General features: G+C 37.8%; 1 protein-coding gene across 1 annotated transcript in view; it reads right to left on the bottom strand.

The window, feature by feature from the left end:
* KDM4C (lysine demethylase 4C) overlaps positions 1–24152 on the bottom strand; it is a 1488570-nt gene that overhangs the window by 278091 nt on the left and 1186327 nt on the right. The window lies entirely within an intron of this gene.

Below are 24152 nucleotides of genomic sequence, written 5' to 3'. Positions count from 1 at the left end.
CCGTGGACTGAACACACTTAATAAGAGAAAAAGAAGTCCACAAAACAACTTATCTAGATGAAAAAATCAGATAAGGAGACACACAAGAGAGAGCTGATAAATCAGAAACTCTTGTAGCACAAGAAACAACACTTTCCAAGAAAGTAGATCATCTTCAAACCAAATAAGACTCCAAAAAGGAGAAATTAATAAATGAACAGGCTTGATACCAACCAAAGCCTGAACAACACAGTGAATATCAGGAAGTTTAAACAATCTTTATAGAAAATAAAACAGAAAGAACAGAGAATTGTCCCTTCAAAACAAATTTGCAGTCAAACTTATCCAAACCATCCTGAAAAACGGTAAAATCCTAGGAATGCCAAGAGAATTTATGAGAACACTATAAAATATAGCTCTTCCAAACCACCTGATAATACATGTTCCTTGAAACAGACTTATTAGCCTGCAACATAGCGATAAAAACTATGTCAGAGAAACCTCTATGACTAAACACTAATCAATTTCCATACCCCCAAATTAGTAATTTGAGATCCCAAAGGAAAAATAGCTCCTAGAACAAGAGGGCTGGCCAAAGAGAAAGCGGCCAAGTCAGGTTGCAAAACCAAGACAATGCTACTGCATCCACCATCTCCACCTGAGGATTCCTGCACCTGAAAAGGTACCTGGGAAATTGAGAAAACACATCTTTATAGAGACACCACTCTCCCAGATGTAAAGACTGACGGCTGAGATAATCCAACTCCCAAATGTCTAAAATCGTAGAAAATAGACAGGAGATGAATTCCAAGAACGTATTCAAAATACTTCTTAATTGCTTAAAGGGACAGTCTACACCAGAATTTTTATTGTTTTAAAAGATAGATAATCCCTTTATTACCCATTTCCCAGTTTTGCATAACCAACACAGTTATAATAATATTCTTTTAACCTCTGTGATTATCTTGTATCTAAGCCTCTGCAAACTGCCCCTTTTTTCAGTTCTTTTGACAGACTTGCAGTCTAGTCAATCAGTGCCTGCTCCCAGATAACTTCTCGTGCACGAGCACAGTGTTATCTATATGAAATACGTGAACTAACACCCTCTAGTGGTGAAAAACTGTTAAAATACAATCTGAAAGAGGTGGGCTTCAAGGTCTAAGAAAATAGCATATGAACCTCCTAGGTTAAGCTTTCAACTAAGAATACCAAGAGAAAAAAGCAAAATTGGTGATAAAAGTAAATTGGAAAAATGTTTAAAATTACATGCTCTATCTGAATCATGAAAGTTTATTTTGGCCTAGACTGTCCCTTTAAGGAACTATGAGTCCCTATTGTTGATTGACATACGCCACAGTTGTGATATTGTCTGTCTGAAAGCAAAAAATGAAAAAAAGTTTTTTCCTAAAAGAGGCCAAGCCTGAAAGAGCTCTGAAAAAATAGCACAGAGTTCTAAAATATCGATTGGAAACCTTGCCTTGAAGTTTCCAAACCCCTTGTGCTATCGAAAGACCCTTAGACAGCTCCCCAACCTGTAAAACTTGCATCCATTAAGAATACAGTCCAGGAAGGATGAACTAAAGGACGCCCCCTGAATAAAATTATGATAGACTAATCACCAAAACAGAGAGAGAAAAGTGTTAGGATTTAAAAATATCAAGTATGATATCTAAAAACAATCCCTGTATCATTGATTCAGTATGCAAAGCAAAAAGAGATCTCAGATGAAAAATGAGCAAAGAGAATGACGCCCAATGCCGTAGTTAAGAGACCTAAAACTTCTATGCACATAGCCATTGAAAAAAATGTTCTAGACTGTAAGACAGGCTAATGCCACTTACAATTGACTTTTGTCCGATAAAGACAAAGACATGAACACAGAATCCATTTAAAAACCCAAAATGAAGTGACCCTTGACTGAGGAATCACAAAATTCTTAAGTAAATTAAATCCTCTAACCATGTCTTGAAGAAACAAAACTTAGTTGATTCATGAGGGATTCCACAAAAAGAAAAGTCCATATATTTGAATACTGCTCTTTCATATGTATGTATTGGGTACTTGTAAAGCCCGTCTAATCACCCGTAAGGGACTGAAGATGCAGCTCATTTAAACGACCATGGAAGGTTGAAAGGCTGAATGGACCTCACCGGAAATGGAACTTGCAACTCTCAAGTTGCTACCGAGCTCAGCCACAGTGCATTAGCATACTGAGCTATCTGTCTGGCTTTAATAAAAGAAAAGTTTAAGCTAATACCAAGATACCATCCAAATAGGGAAGCACCACAATACCCTACTGTCTGAAGAGAGAAGAAGGGCACCAAGAACCTTTGAAAAGATTCATAAAGCTGTCACTAAACCAAATGGAGAAGCGACAAAATGGTAAAGCTTAAAAGAAAATTTCAGAATTCACAAGTGGTCTGATTGAAATAAAATATGAGGATAAACATCCTGAAAAATGGAGTGGACATGAAATTACCTTAACAAAAAGGCATAATAGTCCTTATAATCGTCAACTTAAAAGTTGAGACTCTAATAAAACAATATAAAAGTCTTTAGACCCAAGAATGGACTGAATAAACCTTCATCCTTAGGGACAAAGAATAGAATTGAATAGAAACCCAAATCATGTTCCTGCAAAAAGAACTGGCATAATCACTCCTGAAAAAAGTTCACAGAGTGTACTTAGAAAGAAAGATTCTTCCCATAGGAGGTCTCATTCTAAAAGTCTATTCAAACCCTAAGAATAATATAAAATTTGGACTGAGTTCATCCAAAAACAATTTAATCTGCCCCCCACCAGAAGGATTGGTTTGAGAACCGCACCTTCATGCAGTCTAATAACTAGTAATTATAAAGCATTTTTCTCCCGGAAGGATACAAAAAACGCTTCTTCAGTGATTACACTCGGAGTTAAAGGAATAGTCTATTCAAAATTAAACTTTAATGATTCAGATAGAGCATGCAATTTTAAGCAACTTTCTAATTTACTCCTATTATAAATATGTCTTTGTTCTCTTGGTACATTTATTTGAAGTAAGCATAGGAGCTGGCCCATTTTTGATTCAGCACCTGGGAAGCGCTTGCTGATTGGTTAGCTACATTTAGACACCAATCAGAAAGTGCTAACAAGGTGCTGAAGAATGGGCCGGCTAATATGGTTACATTCTTGCTTTTTCAAATAATGATACAAAGAGAATGAAGAAAAAATTATAATAGGAATAAATAAGAAAGTTGCTTAAAATTGCATGCTCTATCTGAATCATTAACGTTTTTTTTTTTACCATACTATTCCTTTAACCAAATTAGCAGCTGATACAAACAGTAGTTATTATTACCCAAATAAATGGTACACAATAAATTGACCTCAAAGGCCAAAGGGCTGAATTAAGCCTGCCAGGAAATGAATCTATGACCCTTAGATAAATAACAATCGTTTGTAGTCTGGACATTCACCAACTGATCTACATCACTGGACTTAAAAGTAGGGCAGAAAAAACCCTAAACCTCCAGAAATAGTGGAGATAATAGACAAATTATTATCCTAACAATATAGAGATAATAAAATATATTTGAAATAATAATAATAAATACAGTTAACATAATGAAATGAATACATCTAAAGTAAATAAACAGTTATATACTTAAGAATCTGAAACTGCTTATACTAACTGTTCAACAAAGGTTGAGAGAAAAGTAATGCCAGCCACAGATAAAGCTGAGCTAAAAATATAAACAGTACGTGAATATGCTCTACTAAGGTTATATTGAAATTCTAAAGAATGCTGAAAACAAGTACCAATTTCCTTAGAAATAGTAGTACAGTTCCAAGAGGGAATCAGAATAACCATTCTATAGAATATAATACAGATAGTATATTGAATAAGAAAAAACCTCAAAAGCAAAAATGTTAAAATCCAGATTTGGGGAACTTCCGGGCGGCGGCCATGACAGGTCGCATTACAGTTAGCTGCGACAGACCTAAAGATTAATCTTGCAAATATCTGTTTCCACATCTGACATCGAGCTGAAACAAATACAAATTCTGATGCAGATAACAAAGCTCAACTGATTGCAACAAAAATGTATTAACTTACTCGCAATTACTATATACCGGAGACTACATGAGGTTGCGGCCTCCTATCTAACCCCCCGGCAGAGTGTCCTTGGATCTCTGTTGTTACTTAGGGCTGTGAGAGAGCACCCTTGCTTTGCTTCTATACTATATACACCCGCCATCAATATCTATCTGAAGTGCTGGAGAGATGGCAGATTTACTCTTACAGGCGATCAGCGATCTGCTAGACACATACCAAACGGCTTTCACCGAAGCCATGTATGCAGCTTTTCACCCCAATCCACTGGGCGAGAAACCTATATATGCACCCAATGGGTATGGGGGTGGCGGTGCTTTGGGGCCCCGGCATCAGCCGCCTGCCTCCCTGGCTGTTAATAGAGACTCAGACACTAATTACCTGCTCAGTGGTTTGAGTGAGAAGCTTCCTGTGATGGAATTGGGGGATAGCAGCGTAACTACCGTACTTGTAGAGGGAGAGACTACAGCAGTGAGCCTAGATGGTGAAATTGAATCTTTTGGAGCAATACCCGCAATACTATATATTGCTTCAGGACATCGCTGGGTTAGCGCCCCATCACAGCCACTAACGAGACCTACCGGAACCCAGGAATCGCTGGACTTAGCCGAAAGGCAGCAACCACGCCAAGTGAGCTCCATGCAGCCATCGTCAGGGAGGTATCTGTATTTCACCTCCATGGCGCGCACTGACAGAAGGTACCTACCCTTATCGCTACAGCCCTTCAGAATTCCTGGGAGTCTATACAGAGGTGAGCGGGACATTATAACTACCACATCCCTCTCACTATACCTCATCTGGGTCAACGCACTGAACTTTCTCTCCTGCGCGGGATGCCGATCCCTGCCTGATAGATCTGGAGTGGGGTAACTCTGTGATCATAACATGAGGACTGCCATACAGATACCGGACCTTAATGTTCTTCCCTATCTATACCTTACACTGCTAGCATATGACCTCTGCTCATAAAAGACAGAGCTTCCTCCCCACCTTATTTGCCGTGTTTTGAAGGTTACTATCAGAGACAAATTACAACTGTTTATTTACCTATAGGTATTATTGCACATCGATTGTATCCCAGATCTCAGTGCGTCTGCTCACTTGTGTATGAGTCTTGCAGGAGCTATAAAGCATTATTTGAGATGCCTGCTTTCACTATAAACTCTACTTATTGACAATAATCTTTCATGGGGTACCCGGCACCCTGCTGCGCTGCCTGCGGCCGAGGCAGGGCAGCTTACTGTGTGTTGGGGCTTCAATATGCACTCACATTGCTTGTCTGGGGTATGCAATACCACTATTTCCTAAACTACTTTACCTAATAAGATAAAAGTTTATTGCTATCATTTTTGCCAACTTTGTGATATAATATGTACTATTTAGCTGACCTGGTTAATGTATGATATGTCTGTTAGTTTTGTATTAAGCTCTGGAGGAGCAGGGATAACATACTAGAGGGCTCAGAATACGCTTCCAATAGCAATATAGTAATCATATGAGATTCTATGTGATATAGCTTGGAAAACTTTATATATAACAGTGTGTAACTACTCTTAAGAAGGGAGCAGGCCTGGCCATATTTCTAATAGATCATAGGCTCATACCTACAATACAGATTCATATTACCTACAGCCTATATGATTGAGAGTGTCTGTTTGACTATCAGATTACCTGGCCCAACTCCTGTACTTTCCCCACATAGTAAGAGCTGAGGAGCTCCTGTCCTACTCACCACGGTTTACCACAATCCTGTTAGAAGACCACATAGCTGTTTAGTTTTTATTCATATTAAGTCTGTAACGAGCAGTAGATGTTGAATATCTGCCTGATAATGTGGAAACTGGCTTCCCCCTTCTATTTATGGCTGGACATGTACAGCAGATATCTGAAATACCTTGTACATAAAGATTACTGGCTGGGTGCCCTGACTAACTATATGCAATACATATTATATACACCTAACACTTACAAAGCTTCTCACAATGTTAATTCTACCTTGTGTATACCAAATATCCTAAATCTATGTGTGACTTTATCAAACTTATAACACTATACTATCCCGTATTTCTATATGAGTCACTATTAAATTTATATAAAAGAGGTTCTCACTTAGAGATCCAAGAGTGGTCTCTTCACTAGACATAGCCCCCTATATATGATCTTGTGTATATGAATGAGGTCCAAGAGTGGCCTCCTTTGTCAACTAGGAGGCACACAGACTATTGGGCATAACTCTTGAATAGTATGCTTTTGCATTTTCCTTTTAGAAATGTATTATGGTGTCGCGCAGAATTGTACTATATGTTCCCTGCAGTTTTCTATCACTGTGTTTGTTTTTTACATTTCATGTATGCCTTACTCAGAACCTCAATAAAAAGATTAAAAAAAAATAATAAAAAAAAAATAATCCAGATTTAAAAAGGATTATAAACATTCAGATAGATTACGAGTTTTGCGTTATAAGTGAAAAAGCATCGTTATGCTTCATAACGCTGCTTTTTCCCTAACGCCGCTATTACAAGTCTTGTAGGTATAGCTGTACCGCACACCTTTTTTTGGCTGTCACGCAACGTCAGTACCTCACTTTTAAAAAAGTCCTTTATCAATGGGACTTCCATAGTGCCGGTATTACGAGTTTGCCTGGGAGGCCAAAAAGTGAGTGGTAAACTCTATACTGACAAGATCTGTACCGCCATCTAAAGTCAGTAGTTATGAGTTTTATGTTACAAAGCTGTACCATAAAACTCATAACTTAAATGATACAAAGTACACAAAACACCCATAAACTACCTATTAACCCCTAAACCGAGGCACTCCTGCATCGCAAATACTATAATAAACGTATTGACCCCTAATCTGCCGCTCCGGACATCGCCGGCAATATTAAAATGTATTAACCACTCTTCCGCCGCTCCCCGACATTGTCGCCACTATATTAAACCTATTTACCCCAAAACCGCCGCCCTCCCGCATCGCAAACACTACTTAAATATTATTAACCCCTATTTTGCCGTCTGTCCACACCGCCGCTATAATAAACCTATTAACCATTAAACCACAAGCCCCCCACAACAAAATATACTAAATTAAACTATTAACCCCATAACCTCTGGCCTCCCACATCACTACCTAAATATATTAACCCCTAAACCTAACCCTAACGTAACCCTAACACCCCCTAACTTAAATATAATTAAAATAAATCTAAATAAACCTTACAATTATTACCTAAATAATACCTATTTAAAACTAAATACATACATACCTGTAAAAAAAAACCTGAGCGAGCTACAATATTACTAATAGGTTTTAGTTTTATTTCACTTGTAAGTTTGTATTTATTTTAACTAGGTAGACTAGTAAGTAAATAGTTATTAACTATTTATTAACTACCTAGTTAAAATAAACACAAATTTGCCTGTAAAATAAAACCTAACCTGCCTTACACTAAAACCTACCATTACAATCAAATCAAATAAATTAAAGGGACATGCAATCCACTTTTTTTCTTTCATGATTCAGAAAGAGCATGCAATTTTAAACAACTTTCCAATTTACTTATGTTATCTTATTTGCCTCGTTCTCTTGATATCCTTTATTGGAAAGCATATCTAGATAGGCTTAGTGGCTGCTGATTGGTGGCTGCACATAGATGCCTCGTGTAATGGGCTCACCCATGTGTCTTGCTATTTCTTCAACAAAGGATATATAAAGAATAAAGCACATTAGATAATAGAAGTAAATTAGAAAGTTGTTTAAAATTGTATTCTCTATCTAAATCATGAAAGAAAATTTTTGGGTGTCATGTCCCTTTAAATTAATCAAATACAATTATCTAAATTACACAAAATAAAAAACGAAATTATAAAAACAAAAAAAATTACTCCTAATCTTATAGACCTATCAAAATAAAAAGCCCCCCAAAAATAATAAAACCCCTAGCCTACACTAAACTGCCAATAACCCTTAAAAGGGCCTTTTGCGGGGCATTGCCCCAAAAAAATCAACTTTTTTACCTGGCAATAAAACTTACAAACACCCCCCCAACAGTAAAACCCACCCAACCAAACCTCCCAAAAAAACTCTATCTAAATAAACCTAAGCTAACCATTGCCCTGAAAAAGGGCATTTGGAAGGGCATTTAGATCTTTTACGGTGCCCAAACCCTAAGCTAAAAATAAAACCCACCCAATAAACCCTTAAAAAAACCTAACACTAACCCCCGAAGATCCACTTACAGTTTTTGAAGACCAGACATCCATCCTCAATTAGCTGGCGAAGTCCACATCCAAGCGGGCAGAAGTCCACTTTGAAGCCGGCAGAAGTCTTCATCGAAGCGGCCAGAAGTCTTCATCCAAGCGGGCAGAAGTCTTCATCCAGACGGTATCTTCTATCTTCATCCGGCGTGGAGCGGGTCCATCTTCAAGACATCCGGCGCGGAGCATCCTCTTCTTCTGATTGTCGTTGGAAAATGGTTGGGTGGTGGGTTTTACTGTTGGGGGGTGTTTGTAATTTTATTGGCAGGTAAAAAAAAGCTGATTTCTTTGGGGCAATGCCCTGCAGAAGTCCCTTTAAAGGGCTATTGGCAGTTAAGTGTAGGCTAGGGGTTTTATTATTTGGGGGGGGGGAGCTTTTTTATTTTGATAGGGCTATTAGATTAGGAGTAATTAGTTGTTTTTTTTATTTGATAATTTCGTTTTTTAATTTTGTGTAATTTAGTGTTTTTGTTTTTTTGTAATTTAGATAAATTGTATTTGATTAATTTAATTTATTTGATATGATTGTAATGTTAGGTTTTAGTCTATAATATTTACTAGCTAGTCTACTTAGATAAAATAAATACAAACTTGCCTGTGAAATAAAAATAAAACCTAAGCTAGCTACAATATAACTATTAGTTATTTTGTAGCTATCTTAGGTTTTTTTTAACAGGTAAGTATGTATTTAGTTTTAAATAGGTATTATTTAGGTAATAATTGTAAGGTTTATTTATATTTTTATTTTTATTATATTGAAGTTAGGGGGTGTTAGGGTTAGACTAATGCTTAGGGTTACGTTAGGGTTATGGTTAGGTTTATGGGTTAATATATTTATGTAGTGTTAGTGATGTGGGATGCCAGAGGTTTAGGGGTTAATAACTTTAGAATAGTGGCGGCAACATTGGGGGCAGCAGATTAGGGTTAATAAGTGTAGGTAGGTGGCGGCGATGTTAGGGGCAGCAGATTAGGGGTTAATAACTGTAATGTAGGTGGCGGGGATGTTAAGGGTGGCAGATTAGGGGTTAATAGTTTGATTTAGGTGGCAGCGATGTTAAGGGAGGCAGATTAGGGGTTAATAACATTATGTAGGTTGCGGTGGTGTCGGGGCGGCAGATTAGGGGTGTTTAGACGTGGTTTTTATGTTAAGGTGTAAGGTTTAAAGGGACACTGAACCCAAATTTTTTCTTTCGTGATTCAGATAGAGCATGCAATTTTAAATAACTTTCTAATTTAGTCCTATTAGCAATTTTTCTTCGTTCTCTTGCTTTCTTTATTTGAAAAAGAAGGCATTTAAGCTATTTTTTTTGGTTCAGGACCATGGAAAGCACTTGTTTATTGGTAGGTGGATTTACCCACCAATCAGCAAGAACAACACAGTGTGTTCACCAAAAATGGGCCGGCATCTAAACTTACATTAATTTGATAATAGGAGTAAATTAGAAAGTTGCTTAAATTTACATAACTAATTACATAACTTTTTGTTTCCGCGATCGCAGGTGTTAGGCTTCTTGTCTATGGGGAAATCGTGCACGAGCACGTCAAAGCAGCGCTTGTATTTCGGTGCGGTATGGAGCTCAACGCCACCATATCGCCCGCACAAGCCTGCTTTTTGTAAACTTGTAATAGCAGCGCTATAGGGAGGTGAAATAACACCACTTTTCTGGCGGTCGTTAATTTTCCTATAGCGCTCAAAACTCGTAATCTAGCTGATTGTTAATAGGAGGACTAGACTCCTAAAAGCTATAAATAGAAACATTTCCTTAACAAAGAACAAAAGATGTTCAAATGAAAAATAAGGAGAATTTTAACAAACTGTATGATACAGGATCTTTTGAGCCAAAGAAACCTTCATCAGTAGAATAAACTTAAATATGCCGTCGGTCAGAACAAAATGAATTAAATTTTAGAAACTAAAAGACCTGGTAAGTTTACTTAAAGTGAAGGTAAACTTTGATGAATGAAAGCCTGTTTTTTTAAAACAATACTATTAAAAACAGGGGCTCTTTCCTTCATCAAAGTTTACCCCCTCCTGGATTTCCTCTCTTCACACGTCAGCAATGACTAATCCAGCTTCCTCCAATCACGGCTTTTCCCCCAGGGTAGTAATTGCCTGAGGTCATGCTGTGATTGGAGGAAGCCGGATTAGTCATTGATGACGTGTGAAGAGAGGATTTCCAGGAGGGGGAAGCTGTTCTGGCTGTGCAAAGAAGAGAGGTAAGTTTTTAATCAAAACGGCTGCTTTGTAACCTTTGATGAATGAAAGTGCCCCTGTTTTTAATAGTATTTTTAAAAAACGGGCTTTCATTCATCAAAGTTTACCTTCACTTTAAAGGCAAAATAGCAGTCATAACCGTTTATGATATAAGTAACAACATGTAATGTTTGCAGATGAAATCAAGTACATGAACTGAATATGTAAAAAACAGTAAATGTTAGTGTACATGTAGAAACATTGCTAGCATAAAAAAAAAAAAAAAATGCCACATAATTGAGCTGAAGAATTAACAACAGCTTAAAAAATGAAAAGAACAAATTTAGCTTTGTAGAATTGTGTTCCAGGGCATCATAGTTTCTACAGTAACATCAGAGTCAGGATCAGAATGAGACATCTCGAAAAATGTAACAGAAAAAGAAAAATAACATTAGGCAAAACATTCAATTCCTTAAAAAGAAAGAAATATGCAGTAGTGAAGGTCTGAGGGATTAGTAAACAGGGTAAAAGGAGAGCCATACTCACGCAGATTAAAGCTGTAACTCAGCTCTAGGTTTGAAAGCCCAAATAAATAATCCTCCAATTAAAGTTCGACACATGGGACGCCAATGTGGAATAAAGCTTTTATTGGACAAAATCACAAATCACTCGATTACCCTTAAGACACTTTATTTGAAACAGTCAGTAGCTTGGTGATGAAACATACATCAGATGGACTGATTGGACCTGGGGACTCTGACATCACAAGGGGGGTTGGGTGTTTGGTTGATGGCTCTAAAAGTACCTTCTCTTAAGTGTACCTGATGAGTTTGTCCAATAAAAGCTTTATACCGCAATGGTGTCCCACGTGTCCAACTTTAATTGGAGGATTATTTATTTGGGTTTTCAAACCTAGAGCTGAGCTACATCTCTGATCTGTGTGAGTATGACTCTCATTTTACCCTGCTTACTAATCCCATAGAACTTCACTATTGCATATTTCTTTAATTTTAAGGATATTCCAACATAAGACCCTTAGGACTTTATATCCTTACTCAACTGCTTGTTATCACTATTTTTATTCCTCACTTTCACTTGTTTTTTATTAGTGATTTCTTACAAGGTTTCACTTTGTATATTGTGTATTTACAGTGTTACACAATCAATTACAAAACAACAGGCAACAATTAGCAGTAAATAACTCTAGGGTTTATCTTGGTTATAAGCTACATTTGCATATAATATAGTATGAGCATGGTGTTCTGCACAACTCAATTTACATTTATATGTCTTATCAGTGGATTAGTGATGACAAAAACTAGATTTATACCCACAGTGTTTGCTGTGGAGATTTTTAAATACATAGTACAATAGCTGCCATTTGAGAATGAACTGGTATTGGATGACTTTTCCTTTAGGCACAACTATTAATATTATTTTTTTATATTATATTAAAAAATGAATGTTAAGGAATATGTGATTTCTATTAAACATTTATTAAAGTTACTAAACAATAAACTTTATTACAACATTATTTTTTCTTCTTTTTATATGACTTAGCACAGACATATTTTATATAATAAAATATTAAAGAACATTTGAATGTACTTATGTAACATAACTTTGAAAATCAAGAATGATTGATATTGAGAAGAAAAATGCATGGATATCTAATTAAAAAAACAGATTAAGATGAAATCTAAGTAAGAGAGAATTGGTGGGACACATTTTCATTAATTAAAAAGCATAATATGTCTTATGCATAAAAATGTCTTTTAGAAGAAGTTAATCAAGTCTAAGCAACTTTAGAGTAAACTGTATAGACTGGAAACATTAACATAACATACAATTGGAAGAATGTTTATACAGACTAAGGGACAATTTAGAGATCAAGATAACAAACATATTTAAACTTAAATCCCTTTATCCCTTAGAGTTGTGACTTCTCATTCCTCTTTTCTACTACTTGAAGTTTATATTCAGCAAGTAAAAATAATAATAATAATAATAATAATAATAATAATAATGACACTGTAAATAACATAATTTATGCTTACCTGATAAATTTATTTCTCTTGTAGTGTATCCAGTCCACGGATCATCCATTACTTATGGAATATATTCTCCTTCCCAACAGGAAGTTGCAAGAGTCCACCCACAGCAAAGCTGCTATATAGCTCCTCCCCTAACTGCCATATTCAGTCATTCGACCGAAAACATGCAGAGAAAGGAAAAACCATAGGGTGCAGTGGTGACTGTAGTTCAAATGAAAAAATTACCTGCCTTAAAGTGACAGGGCGGGCCGTGGACTGGATACACTACAAGAGAAATAAATTTATCAGGTAAGCATAAATTATGTTTTCTCTTGTTAAGTGTATCCAGTCCACGGATCATCCATTACTTATGGAATACCAATACCAAAGCTAAAGTACACGAATGATGGGAGGGACAAGGCAGGTACTTAAACGGAAGTTACCACTGCCTGTAAAAAAAAACCTTTCTCCCAAAAATAGCCTCCGAAGAAGCAAGGTATCAAATTTGTTAAATTTGAAAAAGTGTGAAGCGCAGACCAAGACTCCGTCTTGTAAATCTGTTCAACAGAAGCCACATTTAAAAAAGGCCCAAGTGAAAACCACAGCTCTAGTAGAATGAGCTGCAATCCCTTCAGGAGGCTGCTGTCCAGCAGTCTCATAAGCTAAATGAATTATGCTTTTTAACCAAAAAGACAGAGAGGCTGCTGAAGTCTTTTGACCTCTCCTCTGTCCAGAATAGACAACAAACAAGGTGAACGTTTGATGAAAACTGTAGTAACTTGTAAGTAAAACTTTAAAGCACAAACCACGTCCAATATTGTGTAATAGACGTTCCTTCTTTGAGGAAGGATTAGGATACAAGCATGGAACAACTATCTCTTGAGTGATGTTCTTGTTAGATACCACCTTAGGAAAAAACCCAGTTTGGTACGCAGGACTACCTTATCCGTAAGAAGGACCAGATAAGGAGAATCAAATTGTAACACAGATAACTTGGAGACTCTACGAGTCGAGGAAATAGCTACCCAAAAGGAACTTTGCAAGATAAAGATTGATATCTATGGAACAAAAAAAAGGTTCAAACGGAACTTCTTGAAGATCCTTAAGAACCAGGTTTAAGCTCCATGGTGGAGCAACAGTTTTAAACGCAGGCTTGGATCTAACCAAAGCCTGACCAAATGCCTGAACGTCTAGAATACCTGCCAGACGCTGGTGCAAAAAAAATAGACAGAGTAAAAATCTGTCCCTTTTAAGGAATTAGCTGACAACCCTTTTCTCAAAAACATCTTGGAGAAAAAATAATATCCTGGGAATCCAGGCTTTACTCCATGAGTAACCCTTGGATTCATAACAATCAGATATTTACACCATATCTATGTTCAATTTTCCTAGAGATAGGCTTTCATGTCTGTATTTAAGGTATCAATGACTGACTCGGAGAAGCCATGCTTTGATAACATCAAGCTTTCAGTCTCCAGGCAGTCCATCTCAGATTGATTCTATTTAGATGGTTGAAAGGACCCTGAGGTAGAGGGACCTGTCTCAGAAGCAGAGACCGTGATGGAAAGGATGACATGTCCACCAGATCTGCATACCAGGTCCTGCGTGGCTACGCAGGCGCTGTCAAAAACACCAAAGCCCTCTCCTGCTTGGTCTTGACCTCCGGAGGAAATCCCACTCCCCCGGAAGAAAAGTCTGACGACTTAGAAAATCCACCTCCCAGTTCTCAACACCTGGGATATGGATAGCTGATAGACAAGAGTGAGTCTCTGTCCAGTGAATTATTGTAAGACTTCTAACATCACTAGGGAACTTCTGTTCCCCCTTGATGGCTGATGTAAGCCACAGTCGTGTATATTGTCCGACTGAGTATGATGTACCTCAGAGTTGCTAACTGAGGCTGAAGAGCATAGAATATCACTCCCAGAATAGTTATTAGAAGGAGGGTCTCCTCCTAAGTCCACTATCCCTGAGCCTTCAGGGAGTTCCAGACTGCATCCCAACCTAAAAGGCTGGCATCCATTGTAACAATTGTCCCATCTGACCTGCGGAAGGTCATACCCTTGGACAGATGGACCCGACATAGTCACCAGAGAAGAGAATCTCTGGTCTCTTGGTCCAGAATCAACAGGGGGACAAATCTGTGTAATCCCCATTCCTCTGACTGAGCATGCATAGTTGCAGCGGTCTGAAATGTAGGCGTGCAAACGGTACTATGTCCCTTGCCGCTACCTATTAAGCCGATTTCATTCATGTACTGAGCCACCGAAGGGCGCGGATGGGATGAAAAACACGGCAGAAATTTAGAAACTATGACAACCTGGACTCCGTCAGGTAAATTTTCATTTCTACAGAATCTATCAGAGTCCCTAGGAGGGAAACCCTTGAGATTGGGGATAGAGAACTCTTTCCTTGTTCACTTTCCACCCATGTGATCTCAGAAATGCCAGTACTACGTCCGTATGAGACTGGGCAATTTGGATGTTTGACGCCTGTATCAGGATGTCGTCTAACTAAGGGGCCACTTCTATGCCCCGCGGCCTAAGGACCACCAAAGCGACCCCAGAACCTCCATAAAGATTCTTGGGGCTGTAGATATCCCAAAGGAAAGAGCTACAAACTGGTAATGCCTGTCAAGAAAGGCAAACCTGAAAAACGAAGGTGATCTTTATGCATCACAATGTGAGGATAAGCATCCTTCAAATCCATTGTAGTCCTCTATTGACTCTCCTGGATCATAGTTAAGATGGTACGAATAGTTTCCATCTTAAATGACGGAATTCTGAGGAATTTGTTTAAGATCTTTAGATCCAAAATAGGTCTGAAGGTTCCCTCACCTTGGGAACCACAATCAGATTTGAGTAAAAACTCTGTCCCTGTTCCTCTCTTGGAACTGGATGGATCTCGTACACAATGTAAGAATGCCTCCTTCTTTATCTGGTTTGCAGATAATTTTGAAAGGCGAAATCTCCCCCTTTTTTGGGGGGGGAATCTTTGAAATCCAGAAGATATCTCTGGGATATAAATTCCAATGCCTAGGGATCCTGGGCATCTCTTGCCCACGCCCGGGCGAAGAATGAAAGTCTGCCCCCTATAGGATCCGTTACTGGATAGGGGTCCGTTCCTTCATGCTGCCTTAGAGGCAGCAGCAGGCTCCTTGGCCTGCTTATCTTTGTTCCAGGTCCAATTGTCTCCAGACCACCTTGGACTGAGCAAAAATTCCCTCTTGTTTTGCCTTAGAGGAAGTGGATGCCACACCTGCCCTGAAGTTTTAAAAGGCACGAAAATTAGACCTTTTTTGGCCCTTGATTCCTATCCTGAGGAAGGGCATGACCTTTTCCTCCAGTGATATAAGCAATAATCTCCTTCAAACCAGGCCCGAATAGGGTCTGCCCCTTGAAGGGAAGTTAAGTAGCTTATTTATTAAAGTCACGACAGCTGACCATGATATAAGCCATAGCGCTCTGCGCGCCAGTATAGTAAAAAACAGAATTCTTAGCCGTTAGTCTAGTCAAATGAACAAAGGCATCAGAAAACAAAGGAATTGGCTAGCATAAGCTTGTCAAATATATTCATCCAATGGAGTCGCTAACTGTAAAGCCTCATCAAGAGACTCAACCCAGAACGCCGCAGCAGCAGTGACAGAAGCAATGTATGCAAGGGGCTGCAGGATAAAACCCTGTTGAATAAACAACTGTCCTCGCCAGAGGTAGTGGTACGCTTAGCTAGAGTAGAAACTCTTCTCTCCACCTTAGGAACTGTCTGCCAGAAGTCCCGTGGTGGTAACTATTAGAAAACATTCTTCTAAAAAATAGGAGGGGAAGAGAGCGGCACACCTGGTCTATCCCATTCCTTATTAAAAAAAATTTTAGTAAACCTCTTTAGGTATTGGAAAAACATCAGTACACACCGGCACTGCATATTATTTATCCAGTCTACACAATTTCTCTGGCCCTGCGATTGTACACATTCATTCAGAGCAGCCAAAGCCTCCCTGAGCAACAAGTGGAGGTTCTCAAGCATAAATTTTAAATGTAGAAATATCAGAATCAGGTTAAATCATCTTCCCTGAGTCAAAAAAAAAAAAAAATCACCCACAGACTAAGCATATTGTGAGGTAGTATCATACATGGTTCTTAAAGCGTCTGTATGCTCTGTATCTACCCCCAGAGCTATCTGCTTTCCTTTAATTTCAGGTAGTCTGACTAATACTGCTGCCAGAGTATTATTCACCACCTTTGCCATGTCTTGTAAAATAAACGCTATGGACGCCCTTGATGTACTTGGCGCCATTTGAGCGTGAGTCCCTGAAGCGGGAGTCGAAGGGTCTGACACGTGGGGAGAGTTAATCGGCATAACTTTCCCCTCGACAGAATCCCCTGGTAAAATAAACGCTATGGGTGCCCTTGATGTACTTGGCGCCATTTGAGCGTGAGTCCCTAAAGCGGGAGTTAAAAGGTCTGACACGTGGGGAGAGTTAGTCGGCATAACTACCCCCCACGACAGAATCCTCTGGTGATAATGTTTTTAAAGACAAAAAATGATCTTTATTGTTTAACATGAAATCAGTACATCTGGAACACATTCTAAGATGGGGTTCCACCATGGCCTTAAAACATAATGAACACAGAGCTTCCTCTATGTCAGACATGTTAAAACAGACTAATAATGAGACTAATAAGCTTGGAAAACACTTTAAATCAAGTTAACAAGCAAATATATAAAACGTTACTGTGCCTTTAAGAGAAACAAATTTTGTCAAAATTTGAAAAACAGTGAAAAAAGGCAGTAAAACAAACGAAATTTTTACAGTACATGTAATAAGGTAACAGAGCATTGCACCCACTTGCAAATGGATGATTAACCCCTTAATGCAAAAAACAGATCAAAAAACGACATAGACGTTTTTTAAAAACAGACACAACAAAACTGCCACAGCAGAGCTGTGGATTACCTTCCCTAAAAACGATTTTGGAAGTCTTTTTAGCCCTTTAGAAATGTCCTGTAGTATTCATGGGACTGCTGAGGGAATCTGGATAATTCATTTTGTAATTTTAACTGCGCAAAAAAGAGCTAAATTAGGCCCCTCCCACTCATATTACAACAGTGGGAAGCTTCAGTTAACTGTTTCTATGCAAAATTTAAGCCAGCCATGAGGAAAAAACTTAGGCCCCAATAAGTTTTATCACCAAACATATGTTAAAGAACGATTAAACATGCCAGCAAACGTTTTAAAACACATTTTTACAAGAGTATGTATCTCTATTAATAAGCCTGATACCAGTCGCTTTTACTGCATTTAAGGCTATACCAACATTACAGTGTTATCACCAATGTACTTTAAAAAACGATTAAACATGCCAGCAAACGTTTTAAAACACATTTTTATAAGAGTATGTATCTCTATTAATAAGCCTGATACCAGTCGCTATCGCTGCATTTAAGGCTTTACTTACATTACTTCGGTATCAGCAGTATTTTCTTAGTCAATTCCATTCCTAGAAAAATATTTTACTGCACATACCTTATCTGCAGGAAAACCTGCACGCCATTCCCCCTCTGAAGTACCTCACTCCTCAGAATGTGTGAGAACAGAAAATGGATCTCAGTTACGTCTGCTAAGATCATAGAAAAACGCAGGCAGATTCTTCTTCCAAATACTGCCTGAGATAAACAGCACACTCCGGTGCCATTTAAAAAAACCAAACTTTTGATTGAAGAATAAACTAAGTATAAATCACCACAGACTCTCACGACCTCCTATCTATGTTGAGGCTTGCAAGAGAATGACTGAATATGGCAGTTAGGGGAGGAGCTATATAGCAGCTTTGCTGTGGGTGGACTCTTGCAACTTCCTGTTGGGAAGGAGAATATATTCCATAAGTAATGGATGATCCGTGGACTGGATACACTTAACAAGAGAAATACTGGTTCCCTGTAGCATACTGTTCAATCTAACCAGGGTATATCAAAATGGTTGCATTTTTTAGGCTCCATTGTTACTCTCCCTGGTATTGTGGGATGAAGCTGGCTGGCTGAGCTCTGATATATGTTAAAAGTCACTCTAGTAGTATATCCCCTAAAGACCCGTTTAACAGCAATATCTATTACTGACTACTGAAAAAGATGATAAATAATTGCCCTACACCAAGATAGGTAAAAAATATGTCTAAAGAAAGACCCTATAAGAAAGTGTAAAATCCCCTCTGGCAACTGGGGTTTTGATGATAAAAATCAATTCCTATAACTATGAGTACACCAGTTGTGAAATAATGCAAGTAGGGAATAGACATATCTAGTCCCAAAAGAAAATCTGTGACCCCTAATGTTTCACCACTTGTGCAAAAAAAAAAATATTATTAATAATTATTAATAATAATTATTCCTTTGTACATTTTAAAGATATATATATATATATATATATATATATATATATATATATATATATATATATACAGGGAGTGCAAAATTATTAGGCAAGTTGTATTTTTGAGGATTAATTTTATTATTGAACAACAACCATGTTCTCAATGAACCCAAAAAACTCATTAATATCAAAGCTGAATATTTTTGGAAGTAGTTTTTAGTTTGTTTTTAGTTTTAGCTATTTTAGGGGGATATCTGTGTGTGCATGTGACTATTACTGTGCATAATTATTAGGCAACTTAACAAAAAACAAATATATACCCATTTCAATTATTTATTTTTACCAGTGAAACCAATATAACATCTCAACATTCACAAATATACATTTCTGACATTCAAAAACAAATCAGTGACCAATATAGCCACCTTTCTTTGCAAGGACACTCAAAAGCCTGCCATCCATGGATTCTGTCAGTGTTTTGATCTGTTCACCATCAACATTGCATGCAGCAGCAACCACAGCCTCCCAGACACTGTTCAGAGAGGTGTACTGTTTTCCCTCCTTGTAAATCTCACATTTGATGATGGACCACAGGTTCTCAATGGGGTTCAGATCAGGTGAACAAGGAGGCCATGTCATTAGATTTTCTTCTTTTATACCCTTTCTTGCCAGCCACGCTGTGGAGTACTTGGAAGCATGTAATGAAGCATTGTCCTGCATGAAAATCATGTTTTTCTTGAAGGATGCAGACTTCTTCCTGTACCACTGCTTGAAGAAGGTGTCTTCCAGAAACTGGCAGTAGGACTGGGAGTTGAGCTTGACTCCATCCTCAACCCGAAAAGGCCCCACAAGCTCATCTTTGATGATACCAGCCCAAACCAGTACTCCACCTCCACCTTGCTGGCGTCTGAGTCGGACTGGAGCTCTCTGCCCTTTACCAATCCAGCCACGGGCCCATCCATCTGGCCCATCAAGACTCACTCTCATTTCATCAGTCCATAAAACCTTAGAAAAATCAGTCTTGAGATATTTCTTGGCCCAGTCTTGACGTTTCAGCTTGTGTGTCTTGTTCAGTGGTGGTCGTCTTTCAGCCTTTCTTACCTTGGCCATGTCTCTGAGTATTGCACACCTTGTGCTTTTGGGCACTCCAGTGATGTTGCAGCTCTGAAATATGGCCAAACTGGTGGCAAGTGGCATCTTGGCAGCTGCACGCTTGACTTTTCTCAGTTCATGGGCATTTATTTTGCGCCTTGGTTTTTCCACACGCTTCTTGCGACCCTGTTGACTATTTTGAATGAAACGCTTGATTGTTCGATGATCACGCTTCAGAAGCTTTGCAATTTTAAGAGTGCTGCATCCCTCTGCAAGATATCTCACTATTTTTGACTTTTCTGAGCCTGTCAAGTCCTTCTTTTGACCCATTTTGCCAAAGGAAAGGAAGTTGCCTAATAATTATGCACACCTGATATAGGGTGTTAATGTCATTAGACCTCACCCCTTCTCATTACAGAGATGCACATCACCTAATATGCTTAATTGGTAGTAGGCTTTCGAGCCTATACAGCTTGGAGTAAGACAACATGCATAAAGAGGATGATGTGGTCAAAATACTCATTTGCCTAATAATTCTGCACTCCCTGTATATGGCCCAGAACTATTATGTATGCAGCTTAGGCAGGTTTCATATTGATCCAGAGGCTTTTCTAGCAGAAAGTAATTTCTTAAAAATGAAAGCCAACGATCATCTGAGCATGGAATCTATGTTTTTCATGGAAATTCTTAAATTGAAATGAGGGCCAAATTTAGAATTTAAAATTAAAGAAACAATAAGCAATTTGGAATGTTCTGCCTCAGCCCTGGTGTTGTGTGGCACCTTAATTTGAGGGCCACCACACACAGAAGGCTGTCTCAATACCATAGTTTACACAATTTTAAAAATTAATAGTTCACTCATTGACTGACTTGCCCATTTTCCACTTTTAGACTTTGGTGAAGAGAACTTTCAAATACTCATTCAAAAAGAGACTTTGTAATAGTCTGGTCATATATAAAAGAAATATTTTCTTTCTGTCAAAACAGTCTAAATGTTGGGTTCAATCAAGTCCTTGCGCTTTAGTCTGAGCTATTCATTCTTTCATGACATTGACAAATAAAGTATTCAAAATCTGCTAAAAATGCTGTGGAGCCAATAAAGTCTCACTGCTTAAAAATCTAAAATATTCATGAGGAAATATTTCTAAACTGTCCTATTGCTCCTTGGACTTCATTGAACACGGTACCATTTCTTTCTGATGTGTAGTTCATATTATCAAACAGATTTCCAACAGATAACTTATAGCCATTAGTTGACATCTGCCCTAACACGTCTGAACCTACAATTTTCCTTTATTGACATTAGGTCTTGACTTTTCTACCTTTGCATACTGTGCAGAAAAAAAATATAAAGCGAACAGAGCACTATCCTGCAAGTATCCACTAACAACTCTGAATTTTGAAGATGGCAATAGCGAATACCATAACTAAAATAATTAACCTGATCTGAACATAATACTGAAAGCATCACTTTCTCAAATAGTCTCATAACAGGTGTTCTCCAACAAACCACAAACGTAAGGATTCGCTTGGGCACCGAGAGATAAATCATTTGCAACAAATCCAGAATTCTTATTTCACCCATGAAGCATCATCATGTAAAGTATTCCATAAGGCATTGCCTCAGTGTGGCATCAGACTATCATGCAGTCTCACAATGGTAGCACAGTTTAAAAATCCTGATTGCTGGCACAATCCATTTTTGTTTTTATAGCAAAGATTATGCACAGATATGTAATTAGAATCATAAAAAATAATTCTCCAGAAATATTGGCCAGACTGAATTGCCAACTCAAGAAATTGTATCCCCACATGGTCTGGTGAACTGCTTCCTCTGCAAAGCAAGTTCCCTTGAGCCCTAGAGGAACTGCTAGTACCTTGATAAAAATCAACGCTGCCACCAGCCCCATTGGAAGGGCCTACAATGGGGAATTGTAAGTTTCCCATTAAAAATAGATGAACTTAGAAAAAGGGACAGCATACAAAAGGCTGGAACAAAGCATTAAGCATCTGTTAGCATTGAGTGCGGGCCCCTTCTTGAAAGGTTTTTGAGTTTGAATCTCCAAGAGTTGTTGAACATTCGGATAGTTTTGACAAAAGTGTTGGATGGAAAGAGCATTTGGCAAGATAAAGCGATGGACAACTTGCACTCATATTTTGAAGGAACAAAGATACTGAGTGAAGAATTTTATTTTTCATTCTGGTTAATTTACCCAGGAAGGTGGCAATAACAGATCCAGCTGCTCCCAACAATATATTAAAATGTTAGAGCTGTTTGCTTGATCTATAAACTAATCTAGAAGATCTAGAAATACATAAAATGTGCAGAAATGTTTGTAGCCTAGGGCATAAATTACCTGGTCTTTCTTCATAAATGATTAAAAACAAACTATTTTGTTGTAGATGTAACAAAGTCATGGTAAAGTGATTCTAATGACTGGGACTTAGACATTACTGGTTACATTATGTTTAACAGAATAGGAACAAAAGTTAGAGGAGTTGCTCTCCATTTGAACGAAGATATAACATTATTTTAAATTTACAAATCAATGTTAATACAGAAAGTATTTGGGTGACTGTATTAACTGTATAAACGCATACGCTTAGCAAAGGGGTTGTATATAAGCTACAGAACAAGAACAATTACACCAGATATAAATAGAAAGAAAACACCTAAGATGGCCATATATGGTGATGTTACATTTGTATAAGACATTGACATGCCATATATAGACTAGAATGTAGGTATAAGTGTAAGTATATTCAATCTTTACAAGACAAATCACATGAGCAACGGATTAGGGGGACAACACATAAGGAGGCTTTATTAAAGTTATGCTCACAAACTGTGCATCAAACGTATCTGTGGGTGACAGTTTAGGTTCATTGGTCATCAATTGATATTATTTATTATTAAAGTACAAGCAAAGAGCAACTATACTAAAACTGAAAATCAAATCAGAGGAAAAGATTCAAAAAGTATGTGTTGTTAAGTTTAGACTTATTTTGTTTATTAATTTAGCACAATCTCTCCATCCAGCCTTATCCTATAAACCTGTTTCTTTTTGAAAACCTGCTACAAAAGCCAAGTCCCACATCATGCATATAGAACTAGTAGGACGATGCTCGAAAGTACTTTCTTATGCTGCAGAAAAATATGTTTGTAAGGATCTAAATAATCTTTTTAAGTAAAATAGCATTTGTAAGAGTACATTTATGAAAGTTAGGTCCCTTAAAATGGGAAAAAAAGTAAATATCTAATAAAACAAAAAGCTGGATTGAAGTTTCATGAAAAATAATATATTACACGTTCTATCTGAATCATGAAAGAAGAATATTGGGTTTTATGCCCCTTTAACTATTGGGTACAACTAAAATAGCATGGTTAATAGTTATCACTCTCTTCCTTCAACTCCGGTGCCTTTGGCTCTCTTCAAAGCAGTTCTCTTATTGTACCCCTTACTGGTATCTTTAGGTCAAGCTCGGGATCTTCATGCACCCTAAGAGCTTAGGTATTCTTACACTCTGTGACAGAAGCAGCTTACATTCATAAATCATTGATGCTAAAGTTTTTTTTTATCAGCTGTATTGTTCACTTAGGGTTATAGAATCATACAGAGCGCACATTATATTTTATGTTTGCACTGACTTCATTGTCCTATATTATTTACGTGGCTCTTATATTGAAAATGTTTTATAGCATTTAAAATGTGTATAAAAACTGCAAAAATATAAACCTTCCACTGTGTATTCTGTGCGCTAACCAAAAGCTAATAATAAAGCTGTGTAAAAGCAGGCAATGCCACTGATGTATGAGTGTGAATGTTCAGGATTCATGAATATGTGAGCTCCAAGATGGCAGTGCCCAGTATGAAAATGTGGAGCATCAACTGTAAAGGGTTAAAGTAAGAGAGGCACAGGAGGAAAAACAATACCATTATGATCAAGTGGTGTCGAGCAGTACATTTCACATTAAAATGCATAATGGTTATCAGTGTGCTTTTCAATGCAAAGGCCTGTTTTAGCATTTATTTTTATCACTGAGATTGGCACCTCTAAAACACCACAAGCGTGTATCTGAGATTGTACTTAGTTGACTATTGGTAGATCTGCTCTTCAGCAGTTTAATGTGCCTTT

Source organism: Bombina bombina, chromosome 2, assembly GCF_027579735.1.
Source record: "Bombina bombina isolate aBomBom1 chromosome 2, aBomBom1.pri, whole genome shotgun sequence".
NCBI lineage: Eukaryota > Metazoa > Chordata > Amphibia > Anura > Bombinatoridae > Bombina > Bombina bombina.
The sequence above is the reverse complement of the archived record's forward strand: the minus strand, read 5'-3'. Positions and strand labels throughout refer to the sequence as shown.